At 39.8% G+C, this 15,037-nt stretch overlaps 1 protein-coding gene across 1 annotated transcript in view; it reads left to right on the top strand.

Annotated features, from left to right (window-relative positions):
• The window catches only part of RAD21 (RAD21 cohesin complex component), a 97,308-nt gene that overhangs the window by 398 nt on the left and 81,873 nt on the right, over positions 1-15,037 (top strand). Inside the window, exon 2 of the mRNA XM_035277308.3 lies at positions 2,293-2,323. The gene's annotated coding sequence lies outside the window, so the exon portion shown is untranslated. The remainder of the gene's footprint in view (positions 1-2,292; positions 2,324-15,037) is intronic.

Below are 15,037 nucleotides of genomic sequence, written 5' to 3' on the forward strand. Positions count from 1 at the left end.
TTCAGCTGGGTCTCTTTTTTTCTGCTGCTTGCATTGAAAGGAAGTCTTCCTAAGGAGAAAGCTTGGGAACTGAGCAGTCTCCATAAGAGGAAGCTGAGGTACAAGTAGAAAGTTTATGACCAAAGGCAGACTATTTCAACCCAAAGCCTTCCTGGTTGGTTGCCTCGGTTGCCTAAGACTTCGTTCCTTGAAAACAAGTTTTTTTTCTTCCTACTCTCTGCCAGGCACTGTGCCAGTTTTGGGAGATGCAAAGGCTTAGACCTCTCACCTTTCCCCAGGTATTGCCCTCTGTCAAGGGGGAGAAGCTTGGCCCTGTTTGCCAGTTAGAATGGACTTTCTACAAGTTCAGTAAGGCTGAGGCCGGGCGCGGTGGCTCACACCTGTAATCCTAGCACTTTGGGAGGCCAAGGTGGGTGGATCACCTGAGGTCAAGAGTTCAAGGCATAGCTGGGACTGGGTCTCCATGCTCCTTTCTGGGCTTGACTCCTGTCTCCTATGTCCATGTTTATGAAGGGGTTTAAATGAAAAGTCAAAATTCCCCTTAGCCCTAAGTGTGTTTAATTCCCAGCTGATAAGGTTTGGATCTGTGTCATTACCAAATTCCAATCGAATTGTAATCACCGGTGCTGGAGCCCGTAGGGCCTGGTGGGAGGTGATTGCATTGTGGAGGGAGAGTTCTCATGAATGATTTAGCCCCATCCTCACCTGGTACTTTATCGTGAATGAGTTCTTACAAGATCTGGTTGTTTAAAAGTGTGTGGCACCTCCCTCCTCTCTCTTACTCCTGCCCCTGCCATGTAAGACACCTGCTCCCACTTTGCCTTCCACTATGAGTAAAAGCTCCCTGTGGCCTCCCCAGAAGAGGATGCTTCCATGCTTCCTGTATAGCATGTGAAACCATGAGCCAAGCAAACCTCTTTTTTTTACAAATTGCCTAGTCTCCAGTATTTCTTTATAGCAGAGGGAGAACAGACTAATACACCAACTCCAGGTAATCATGTGCCAACATTACTTCTATGTCCTTTATCAAAGAGCATATTCTACTGCCTCTCTTTGATGTGATAGGACATTTCTAAAAAGGAATGAACAATCAAAACTTTTGTATGATCATAGAATGAGGATACACACACACACACACACACACAAACATAGTTTAGACACGACTCTCACCTTGGAGTTATTCTTTCATTCATTCAAGAGTTACAAGTCACTTGCAATGTTCCAGGATCCATGGTAGGCACTGAAGGCAATAACAACGGATTTTTATTCGTGCTTAGTATGTGCCAGACAATTTTTATGTATGTAATCTTCACAGAAACCTTGTGAGGTAAGCGCTATTACTTTCTGCACTTTACAGTTGAGGAAACTAAGGCAAGAAGTTAAAATGTACACCAAAGATCTCAAAGCTGGAAAGAAATCCACTGGAAATTTGCACCTAGGAAGTCTGCCTTGTGCACCAAACCACTGGGATATGCCCTGGGTACACGTTATTTCCCAAGAAGGAAGAGAATTGCTCAGTTGCGTGAGTGAGTGAGAGTGAATAAGTGTTCAGATTCACTATGCTCATTAAATTCAGCTCTATTGAAATGGCTTAAGGCTTAACTAGTTAAGGAGGAATACAAATCTCAGCCTCTGCAGATAATCTGCTAAATTCAACAGCTTGCCATAGTGTACAAGCTAAGCACAGTAAAATACCTTCCATTGTATGTTGCTTCATAAAGATTCCCTAGAAACATCTGAAGATGTGTTCTCCTGGTAGAAATTATAAAAATCCATATGGTCTGCCATGCACCAACAAAGTATGAATTTAGGGTTTTTTGTTTGTTGGTTGGTGATAGGTTGATGGGGCTTGAAAACCAGCATTAGTCAATGTACAACATAAACATTTAAAATGAGTTTTTGCTATGATTTTTCACTTCTATTTCCAGATCATTTATTTCAACAAGAATTTCAGTTAAGTTCAAATTAACTCAACAATGAAAGGTGCATGTTCAATGTTAAGAATTGTGCCATCTGATGGAGATACAAAGATGATTAAGGCACAGTTTTTGTCCCATAGAAACTTAAAACCTGGGGAAGAAGATGTATTGATTCATTCATTTAACAATATTTACTTAATGTCTTATTGTATACCAAGTATTATACAAGGTGCTGAAGGTAGGATGGCAAACCAAAGAGACAAAACATTTTCTTAAACTGGTTTACCACCAATTAATAATTTTCTTCTATAGATTGATTTTTCAGTTGTGATACACCTTGACTTTTACAATTCTTTTCCTTTCTCCTACACAAGCAAAGCAAATTGAAGAACTGGAGTACTGGGGTGAGTAGAACATGCACAGACATTTGAGTTAGGAAACGTATTAATTATTTATTGCTGCATAACAAATTATTCCAAAATTCAATGGTTTAAAAAAATACATTTATATATTATCTCTGACAATTTCTGTGGGAAAGAATTTGGGAATCACTTAGGTTATGGTCTATGGCTTTCATGCTGTTGTAACCAAATGTCAGGCAAGATCTCCATCCTCTGAAGCTGGATGTGATTGGAGCTTGAGGATCTGCCTGCAAGGTGGATCACTTCTATGGATCACTCAAAGACCTGGCAATGGGAGCCACCACTTAGTGGGAGGCCTCAGTTACTCTCCATGGGCACTCTTCCCTACTATTGTGTAAGCGTCTTCATGATGTAGTGTCTAGACTTCCCTCAAAACAAGAGCAGAGAATTACAGAGAGAAGCTCTTTCCATGTGCTCTGAGCCACATTTTTATGATCTGGCTTTGGAAGACACTTATTATCATTCTGTTCATCAGCATCAAGTCTCCAAGTTGGAGCCATACTCAAGGGGAGGAACCTTAGCTCCACTTTTGAAGTAAGGAGTATCAAAAATTTCCAAACATTTTAATTTCCAAACTACCATGGGAAAAATATATATACATTACATATAAGTAACCAATAATACAAATGACTTCTGACTTCCTGCAGAAAAAAAACTGAAGTCCAGAAAACATTGAGATATTTTTTAAACCAGAGAGAATTAATTAACACAGAATTCTATGTTCAGCAAGAATATTCTTTCAAAAACCAATCTCAAAAAGCGTGTTTTTAAAAAAGGAAAATTAGGAGAATTTGTCACAAGCAGACTTACACTAAAAGAAGTGCTCAAGAAAATTCCTCAGGCTGAAGTAAAATAATAATAGAGGGAAATACAGATCTTCAGGAAGAAATGAGTAATATAAGAAATGGTAAGTCTCTAGGTATACATAAATAACTTTGATTCCTCTTAAAAAACAAATATATATATTGTTTTATATATATGTTTTTTTAAAAAAACATATTGTTTTATATATAAATATATATTTGTTTTATAATTTAATGGTTAGGAAATACCTATATCATGTTCACAACAACATAATACCCATTCAGCACATACTAAATGATCATCAATTGCCTAGTTAATTAAACTGAGTGAAATATTTGATTCCATTTCCTGATCTTCATCTCTGGTGTTTGTTTCACTGCAGTAATCCAGTCACATGGGCCACATCTGAAAGTATACTATCACCCAAAATGATACCTTTAAAAGCCTGAATTCTGAAAATCTATTCTTAGTACACATCCTTTTTTCTATCCACAATTCATTCTGACCCCTCAATTCAAGAGAGATGACTTTCTGAAGTACTCTTCTGTTTCTCTTTCTCAGCCAGAATCTTATGGCAAATTATTTCATCTAAGTCATATCAGCACCTTCTAGTGCTCCATGCACTTGGCCTTCTGCCAACCCCACCCAGTTAATTTCAATCCTATTTATCCAGTGTCTTTACTCCTATTTCTAAACAGTCAATGTGATTCCCAACCTCAACTGTCCTCTCAACGTTACACAACAATCCCTTGATTCATATCTACCTGACCACCTCAGATCCCTCACAAAGACCGTTCTGGACTCTGACCACCACCTGCTCTCTCTTTGTGCCTCCATTCCCATAACACGGCACAGAAGCTATTTTCTACTTTACTGAGATGATGATTGACAACCGTTAACTCACATGGCACTTATTATATACCAGCCACTATTCCAAGTGCTTTACATTCAATTCTTACACCAACCCTACGAGGTAAATGCCAAAATCAACGTTTCACTGATGGAAAAACTAAGGCACAAAGACATTAGATAATTCCTTGAAGGTGGCAACTGTTAGAAAGTCATGGAGTGAGAAGTTAGCCTCAGTTTGTGCGGTCTGCTCCTGGTACCTTGCCTTTTAATAAAGGTGATCTGGGCTAGACGCGGTGGCTTATGGCTGTAATCCCAGCACTTTAGGAGGTGGAGGTGGAAGGACCTGAGATTGGGAGTTCAAGACCAGCCTGACCAATATGGAGAAACCCTGTCTTACTAAAAATATGAAAATTAGCCAGACATGGTGGCACATGCCTGTAATCCCAGCTACTTAGGAGGCTGAGGCAGGAGAATCACTCGAACCCAGGATGCAGAAGTTGCAGTGAGCTGAGATTGCACCATTGCACTCCATCCTGGGCAACTAGAGCAAAACTCCATCTCAGAAAACAATAAATAAATAAAGATTGTCTGGTGGAGACACCCTCGATTTCTATTTCTTTTACCTCCAAACATCAACGTCTTAACCTATTATTGTTTTCACCACCAAGCTCAAAGAAGGAAAAAGAGAGAACACTTAGAAGAGAGCAGGAGGCTTCCTCCTTTGAGCCAAGAACAGATGAAAAATAAATGAAGTTATAAATAATGAAAAGGTATAATATATGGAAGATAATTAATAAATCAACCAAAGCAAAAAACAGGGCTTACAGAAAAATATGAAGCAAATATCATGAAAAGAAACACATTCATGTGTATTCATTGCAGTACTATTTGCTATAGTGAAAACTGTAGACAACCAAAATATGTACCAATATATGTGGTAGAGATTGCTGGATACCCAGTCAATCTCCATTCTCCCTTTCTTCCTTACTAAAAGAAACTGACTGTTGGCAGTATCAATGTAACTGACTAAAATATTAAATTTCTGACAGAAAGGATGGCTACATGTTAAGATATGACCAATGAGATATAAGCAGGAGTTGTTAGGCAAGAGTTGTACAAAAGTGTTTTAAAAGGGGACTGATTGGGCCGGGCACGGTGGCTCACGCCTGTAATCCCAGCACTTTGGGAGGCCGAGGCGGGTGGATCATGATGTCAGGAGATCGAGACCATCCTGGTCGACATGGTGAAACCCCGTCTCTACTAAAAATACAAAAAATTAGCTGGGCACGGTGGCACGTGCCTGTAATCGCAGCTACTCAGGAGGCTGAGGCAGGAGAATTGCCTGAACCCAGGAGGCGGAGGTTGCGGTGAGCCGAGGTCACACCATTGCACTCCAGCCTGGGTAACAAGAGCGAAACTCCATCTCAAAAAAAAAAAAAAGAAGAGCGGGGGACTCATTTTCCTGGCACACCAATTTGTTCCTTACCTTTCATTTCTTCCTGACTGGAATGAAGATTTGATGGCTGGAGCCCCAATAGTCACTTTGGGACCATAATATTACCTTGAGGATGGGAGCCACACTCAGTATTAGAACACTGAAATCAGTCTATCCCTGCAAACATCACAGAATTATCACATATGCCCAGCACTATACATCTCTTGTTATATGAGAAACAGAACTTTTAATTTTGTGCCACATTTCTTAGTCTCTGTTACTAGCACCAAAACTAATTCCTAATACAATGAGAAGAAATATTTAATAAATTATGATATACCCATAATTTAGAATTCCATAGGGTTAATCTTTAAAAAGGTGGATCCATGTACTAGCATGGGAAAATGTTCATAACATATCATCAAGAGAAAAAAGTAACTAGGCATGGTTGCACATGCCTGTCATCCCAGCTACTAGGGAGGCTGAGGCAGGAGGATCACTTGAGCCTGGAAATTTGAGGCTGTAGTATGCTATAATTATGCTTGTGAATAGTTCACTGCACTCCAACCTGGGCAACAAAGCGAGACCCCTATCTCTTAAAAAAAAAAAAGTTTAGAAAGAAAAGTAAGCTGTGAAATAATATGTATCATATGGCAGAATGCATGTTTATTTAAAGAGGGTTTAGAAAAATGAATGCAAAGTTGTTAGCTGTGGTTATCTTTGGGAGCTGGGCAGCGATGAATGTAGGAGTCTTATTTAATATGTATATCTCTTCATTATTTTAACAACAAATGTTTAACAACATGTTTAACAATAAGTATATTCTGCATTACTTGTGTTATTAAAATACTGGGAATGAAGAAAAAGAAAGAGAAGCCAATCAGAACCCATTCTACCCTAACTACTTGGAATTTCTTTGGACAGGATTCTGCTTCATTGGCACATGGGGCAACTTGTAAAGAATGCTATGCAGGCTGGGTGGGGTGGATCATCTGAGGTCAGGAGTTCATGACCAGCCTGATCAACATGGTGAAACCATGTCTCTACTAAAAATACAAAATTACCAGGGCATAGTGGCGCATGCCTGTAATCAGGAGAATCACTTGACCCAAGAGGTAGAGGTTGCAGTGAGCCGAGATCATGCCATTGCACTCTAGCTGGGGCAACAAGGGCGAAACTCCACCTCAAAAAAAAAAAAAAAGAATGCTATGCAGTCATCTAAACGTATCAGGCACTGAATGAAAATACAATCTGAAAGTTCAGATTCATTTTGTTTTCACTTTCTTTTGATTTTCATTTCTCTTTGGACTTTAGTTTTAGGTATTATATTCAGACATAACATATAAATATTTATACCATTCATTAACCTGCACTTTTTTTTCTTGTTTCTTGACTGGGTCCCAAATTTACATCTTTTAAATAGGTATGATCCAGGAACCTGGCAGCTCTATGCTGCAAAACTGCCTTTCCATTGAATCACTCCTCTTTGGCATAGATGCCAATGTAAACAATAGAAGAGATCCACCCGACTTGGAAATCTCAGCCAAAATGCCGTGGGCTTGGTAGAAAATATACCTAAATGCATCCCTTGTGAGTTATTGGTAAATTCAGGAAGCCATTTGAAACCTTCAATTACATAATACCAATCACATAATGGCTACATTGTTTTACCAAAACAACAGACTCTTATAATATTTACATGAGTTGACTTTTTAAGGAATTACCAACTACATCTGCACAATATGTCTGCAAATATAGCTGTACAAGAACCTTTACCATTTATCAGAAAGGGTTGGGGAACCCCAAAAGATAAGATTCTCTCCTTAAAACTCTGAATAGAAATGGAAACATATCTTCTATCTTTTTTATTGAACTTTTCATAGAATCCATCTGATCAAGAGGTGAAATCAAAGTCTACAGATCCTACACGATTTTAACCAAAAATTGTTATTCTTCCATCAACGTAACATTAAAAATTAAATCAAAATTAAATAAAATTAACATAAATGTTAAAAATATCACATTCAGTTTCTGGTAAGAAGAAAACAAGGTGACATTTAACTACAACTTACGCAGTAATACTCTAAGATCAACAGAACTAAGTGGGGTTATTGGGAACACATAGGCTTTCTCCACTGGTTAGAAAAAGACCATTGCTTCTGTCAAGAGACCATTTCTAACTGACCTGTATCAAGCTGATCAAAAAAGAATCAGAATTTCTAGAAGAATTTTATTACTCCTTATTTTATCTCTTTTCTAGTAAATAGAAAAATGAAGGTCATTGCTTCTTGAATCTTATTTACACACCAATATTACTTTTTATGAGATCTTTCTATAACTCTATAAAGAAGAGTTAACAGAGTCGTAACAACATTGACAACCTCTGGTAGACACAGAATAGAAAAATATTTGAAAAATTATGATACATAAAAGAGAGGAAAAGAGCCAGATATTTTAAATGCACATGAAGATGAGAAGAAACAGTTGTTACTTCAAGTTAATGCTTGTTGTTTTAGGGAAAACACAAGGGCTATCAAGTGGAGACTTAGTTTCTGTGTAATATTGAAACAGCCTAGCATTTAAAATCATCTGCACCAATTCACATGGATTCTGATGTACCTAGAATTAAGGAACGTTCATTCATTCATCATTTATTCATTCAAGAAGAATTTGGGGAAGCCAGGTGCAGTACCTGCACCTGTAGTCTGAGCTATTCAGGAAGCTGAGACAGGAGAATTTCTTGAGCTCAGGAGTTTGAGGTGGCAGTGCACAATGATCACACCTGTGAAGAGCCACTGCATTCTAGCCTGGACAACATAATAAGACCCCATCTCTTTAAAAAAAAAAAAGTATTTTGGAGTACCTATCATCTGCCAGGCACAAATGTTAAATACTGGTATGAACACTGTTTTTGTTACTGTTGCCTTTTTTCCATTAATTTGATCATTCTTTCCTAAGTTTATTTCGTTTCATCCTTTCAAATTTACATTCAGTGAAAAACGAATGGGTTTCCCAGTCTTGAAAAGTACTAACACTTCTAGAGGTTTTATGGTGCTAGGTTATATTTAAATCTTTAATACATCTGGAGTTAATTTTTATATAAAGTTTCTGCATATGGCTAGCCAGTTTTCCCAACACCATTTATTAAATAGGGAATCCTTTCCCTATTGCTTGTTTTTGTCAGGTTTGTCAAAGATCAGATGATTTTAGATGTGTGGCATTACTTCTGAGGCCTCTTCAGGACATAGGCATAGGCAAGATCTTCATGAAATTCATAAAATACCAAAAGCAATGGCAACAAAAGCCAAAACAGACAAATGGGATATAATTAAACTTAAGAGCTTCTGCACAGCAAAAGAAACTATCATCAGAGTGTACCAGCAACCAACAGAATGGGAAAAAATTTTTGCAATCTACCCATCTGACAAGGGGCTAATATCCAGAATCTATAAAGAACTTAAATTTATAAGAAAAAACAACCCCATCAAAAAGGGGGTAAAATATAGGAAAAGACACTTTTCAAAAGAAGTCATTTATGCAGCCAACTAACATGAAAAAAAGGCCATCATCACTGGTCATTGGAGAAATGCAAATCAAAACCACACTGAGATACCATCTCATGTCAGTTAGAATGGCAATCATAAAAAATCTGGAGACAACAGATGCTGGAGAGGATGTGAAGAAATAGGAACACTTTTACACTGTTGGTGGGAGTGTAAACTAATTCAACCATTGTGGAAGACAGTGTGGTGATTCCTCAAGGATCTAGAACTAGAAATACTATTTGACCCAGCAATCATATTACTGGGTATATACCCAAAGGATTATAGATTGTTCTATTATAAAGACATGCACATGTATGTTCATTGTGGCACTGTTGACAATAGCAAAGACTTGGAACCAACTCCAATGTCCATCAATGGTAGATAAAGAAAATGTAGCACATATACACTATGGAATACTATGCAGCCAGAAAAAAGGATGAGTTCATGTCCTTTGCAAGGACAGGGATGAAGCTGGAAACCATCATTCTCAGCAAACTGACACAAGAACAGAAAACCAGACACCGCATATTCTCACTCATAAGTGGGTGTTGAACAATGAGAACACATGGACACAGGGAGGGGAACATCACACACTGGGACCTGTTGGGAGTGGGAGACTAGAATAGAGATAGCAGGGGGTGGGGGATTGGGGAAGGATATCATTAGGAGAAATACCTACTGTAGATGACAGGAGGATGGATGCAGCAAACCACCATGGCATGTGTATACCTATGTAACAATCCTTCATGATCTGTGCATGTACTCCAGGACTGAATTTTATTATTATTATATTTAATAATAAAAAAGTACTAAATAGCATAAATGACTAAAACCATTCCATTAATAAGACAATAGCAGTAATATACTGCTGCTTTAAATCAATGTAATGATTAAATGCTAGAGTTTTCACAGGGACCTAGCTTGTTGCTTGAATGATGACTCTCTTTGACTGCAGGTATACTCACATTTCTTAGGACGGGTTAAGTGCCTAAGCATGGACTAAGAGATGAAGAGTGTGCCTGTAGTGGACTATACTTGTTGTTTTAGTTGAACGTAAGACAATATAGACACCTGTTTTTAAAAATTTTTTTCTTAAATACAGAATAATCCTAGATAAAAATAAGAAATTGTAGGGGCACAGGGATCTCATTCACCTTCTGAAGGTTCCCTGAAAATAAAGTGACAAAAGATAGATTAATAGGAGAAAAGTGTACAAATGTATTCACGTACAGGGGGGAAATCACGGAGAGATTACTAAGTAACCCAATGCAGTACAGAAGTTTATATACTCTTTTTCATAGGTCAGGAGAAAGATAGGGAATATAGACCATTGCTTTAACGGATGGTAAATCATTCGGAAGAATGGACTCCAGAAATGGAAGGCGGAGACATTCAGGGAAGGTGAGAGGTGGTGCCGTACAGAAACAAAGGTTGTCTTATTAGGCAAATGAAGTACCCCAGGTAATCTCTTAGGGCTGCCCTCAGAAGAACAGATGAAAAGTCTGTCTCAACATGGTGCTGACTCCGTCTCTTCCCTTCTCTGGTGGTTGATCTTTCCTAGTTATCTAATGAGATCCCCGTAGATGGGGTTTAAGACAGTAGCTCATGCCTGTAATCCCAGCACTTTGGGAGGCTGAGGCAGGAGAATTGCTTGAGCCCAGAAGTTCAAGACCAACTTGGGCAACATAGCAAGACCCCATCTCTACAAAAAAAAGTCTTTTTAAAAAATTAGCCAGCACACCTGTTGTACCAGCTACTTGGGAGGCTGAGGTGGAAGAATTGCTTGAGTCTGAGAGGTCAAGGCTGCAGTGAGCCACAGTTGCACCAGTGCACTCAATTCTGTGTGACAGAGTGACAGAGTGAGACCCTGTCTAACAACAACAAAAAGAGACAATTGCATTTCTTTTGGAAAGAAACTTTCTTGGTCAGTTAAGGAAATTCCAGAGTCCCTTCCTGCACTTAAAGGAACAAGACAAGTTGGAATGGGGAACGAGACAAGGTTAGAAAACCCTTGCCTCTGAAGCAGCTTCTAAGTCCTCAGCATGTCACAGCACAAGTCTTCAGGGTATTGCTTTCTGAGCCTCAACAAAATCAAAATTATAAAGAGAAAAATGACTTCTGAAAAGTGATTCTTTGAAAGGAGAAGAAAATAATTCATATACTGGTAGAAACACTATGTCTACAAATTGCAAACTCGGTAACTCAGTGACCCATAGCTCTTAACTGCCTAGAGGGAATTAGACCAGCAAAGTGCAGGGAAAAGGGTACTAGAAATCCACAGACATGGGCTCTTTACTTATTCAGGTTTTGACTACGTGCGAAACACCTGCTCTCTTTGGCTTCTCTTTTTTCCCATTTGTTACCGTTAAATCAAGTTTCTCCTAAACCTGCCTCCTTACATATTTTAAGTTTGGCCTAAGGGTGCCTCTGTACATAGTGACCTGCAATCTAACTGGATACACAGACAGTAACCTACTCTTATGTCAATCACTGAGTGTCAGCTAATCAAAGGCAGCCAACTATTCAAACTGTGTTCAAATAAGGCGAATGCCCAGCTGCAACAATCTGGCTGTTGCTGTACCTAACTTCTGTTTTCCATACATCATTTTTCTTTCTTTGACCAGAAATCTTCTTTGACCATGTGGCTGCACCGAAACTTCTCCAAACCTATTCTGGGCAGGGACTGCCCATTGATGAATCGTCTTTGCTCAATTAAACTCTGGTTATTTCAATTTGTCTAGGGTTTTTCCTTTAACATTACTTTTGTACAAACTACATTTACTGTGCCCAGAAAATTTCTCAAGCAATTTTACTTCTCCATGTCTTTGCACATGTGCTGTTCCTTTATGTGGAATGCCCTTCCTGCCTTACCCAACTCTTCTGATGAGTCTTCCCCAGATTCTTAAGGCAAGAAAAGAGTCGTTCTTCTTTGTGTGTTCCTACCACTGTATCCACAACTCCAACTCCTGCTTTTTTTTAAATTGCATTTTAGGTTTTGGGGTATATATGAAGAACATGCAGGACTGTTGCATAGGTACACACATGGCAATGTGGTTTGCTGCCTTCCTCCCTATCACCTATATCTGGCATTTCTCCCCATGTTAGCCCTCCCCAATTCATCACCCCCTGCTGCCCCTCCCCAGTACCCCCCCCACAGACCTCAGTGTGTGATGCTCCCCTCCCTGTGTCCATGCGTTCTCATTGTTCAACAACTGCCTATGAGTGAGAATGTGCAGTGTTTGATTTTCTGTTCTTGTTTCAGTTTGCTGAGAATGATGGATTCCAGGTTCATCTATGTCCCTACAAAGGACATGAACTCATTGTTTTTGATGCCTGCATAGTATTCCACGGTGTATATGTGCCACATTTTCCCTGTCCAGTCTATCATCAATGGGCATTTGGGTTGATTCCAAGTCTTTGCTATTGTAAACAGTGCTACGGTGAACATACGTGTGCATGTATCTTTAGAATAGAACAATTTATAATCCTTTAGATATGTACCCAGTAATGGGATTGCTGGATCAAATGGAATTTCTATTTCTAGGTCTTTGAGGAATCGCCACACTGTCTTCCACACTGGTTGAACTAATTTACACTCCCACCAACAGTGTAAAAGTGTTCCTATTTCTCCACATCCTCTCCAGCATCTGTTGTCTCTGGATTTTTTAATTATCATCACTCTAACTGGCATGAGATGTTATCTCAGTGTGGTTTTGATTTGCATTTCTCTAATGACTGGTGATGATGAGCATTTTTTCATATGTTTGTTTGCCTCATATGTGTCTTCTTTTGAAAAGTGTCTGTTCATATCCTTCACCCACTTTTGAATGGGTTTGTTTTTTTCTTGTAAATCTGTTTTAGTTCTTTGTAGATTCTGGATATTAGCTCTTTGTCAGATGCATAGATTGCAAAAGTATTTTCCCATTCTGTTGGTTAATGGTTCATTCTAATGATTGTTTCTTATGTTGCTCAGGTTGGCCTTGAACTTATAGTCTCGCCCCCTTAAGTGCCAGGACAACTGGCCGGAGCCACCGCAGCTCATGATTGTTTCTTTTGCTGTGCAGAAGCTCTGGAATTTAATTAGGTCCAATTTGTCTATTTTGGCTTTTGTTGCCAATGCTTTTGGTGTTTTAGTCATGATGTCCTTGCCTATGCCTATGTCCTGAATGGTTTTGCCTAGGTTTTCTTCTAGGGTTTTTATGATGTTCGGTCTTATGTTTAAGTCTTTAATCCATCTGGACCAACTCCTGCTTTTTATGCTACACTCTGTCTCCCTTATTCCTTTTAATCTGTGAGTTTCTGACACACACACCTTCTCTTTTTTTGGTCTGATCTGTTCCATTTTTGCTGGATATTAAACTACACTCCAGCTCTATAAGATTCAATGTATTTCAAATACCTCATAGAGAAAGTTATGCATTTATGAGTGCAGGAATACACAACTTCTTTTTAACCATAGCGTCAGATAGTGCCAGCTCACTTTTGCAGGCATCACTGAGCGAAGTACAGAAAACACTAGGAAACGCTCGATTGTTGCTTTCCAGTACCTGGGAGCCCCCTGCTGTCCAAAAAAACAAAAGACACTGCAGCCTCTCCCCAGGCTAATAGGGCACCACGGGACACCTAACAAGGAACCTTTAAAACGTACCATTTTGGCTGGGCGCGGTGGCTCAAGCCTGTAATCCCAGCACTTTGGGAGGCTGAGGCGGGTGGATCATGAGGTCAAGAGATCGAGACCATCCTGGTCAACATGGTGAAACCCCATCTCTACTAAAAATACAAAAAATTAGCTGGGCATGGTGGCACGTGCCTGTAATCCCAGCTACTCAGGAGGCTGAGGCAGGAGAATTGCCTGACCCAGGAGGCAGAGGTTGCAGTGAGCCGAGATCGTGCCATTGCACTCCAGCCTGGGTAACAAGAGTGAAACTCGGCCTCAAAAAAAAAAAAAAAAAGTACCATTTCATAAGCCAAAGCATCAATATCAGCTGCTCTTACTATCCTCCTCCTGAATCAACCACGTCCTCTTTGTGGGGGTTGTTTTTTTTGAGGCAGCGTCTTGCTCCATTGCCAGGCTGGAGTGCAGTGGCGCAAGCCTGGCTCACTGCAACTTCTGTTTTCCAGTTTCAAGCAATTCTCCTGCCTCAGCCTCCCAAGTAGTACAGGCACGCACCACCAGGCCTGGCCAATTTTTTGAATTTTTAGTAGAGACGGGTTTTCACCATGTGGGCCAGGATAATCTCAATCTCTTGACCTTGTGATCCACACTCCTCGGCCTCCCAAAGTGCTGGGATTACGGGTGTGAGCCACCGCGCCGGCCCCTCTTTGTGGGTTTTTAACTTTTCTTAATGGTTGCGCCATGATCCACATCATCCTGGATCAACACCCCCACCCCCATTCTTCTTGCCCCTACTCATTTTTTCAGCAGTGTTGCAATTGTTTCTTGAACTTGGGCTATATGCCAAGATCTCTGCTAAGTTCTTCACATGCATTACGTATTATTTAATCTCTTAATAGCCCTATAAGTCAGGCTAAGATGCTCATTTCAGTGAGAGGACAGCCGAGGCTTAGGATGGTTAATTAACCTGCCTGAGGTTATATATACGGCAAGAACCAAAACTGGGGCTTGAACCAAGAATACAGCTGCAGAAGCCTTAACCACTTGTTTCCTTTCAAGACACTGTTTTTTCAAACCCAGCCCATGTCCTCCTTGAGAGGCCAGCTATTACTGCAATTCAGCTCCTCATTATATCACCCCGGAAGCGCAATCAGAGCCATAGTTATGCTCCCCTTACCTCCTGCCTCTCCCATTCAACCAAAATCTCATATTTCACCATTAGACTTTCATTAATTCTGTTACCTGGGCACCTAATATTAGGAGCTCCCTACTGTTTCTGAACTCTCCGACTTTGGACCTTTAAAACCCTGAGGCCATGTTTCAAGCCCAACAGCATTCTCTGATCTCATCTCTACTTCTTCCCCGTGTTGTGGTGAGTCAGTGAGTCTTAGCCTGCTCTGCTACCCTTGTCTAACACTGACAATGCTACTCCAGCCTAGTATTCT

This window comes from Callithrix jacchus, chromosome 16 (genome assembly GCF_049354715.1).
Source record: "Callithrix jacchus isolate 240 chromosome 16, calJac240_pri, whole genome shotgun sequence".
NCBI lineage: Eukaryota > Metazoa > Chordata > Mammalia > Primates > Cebidae > Callithrix > Callithrix jacchus.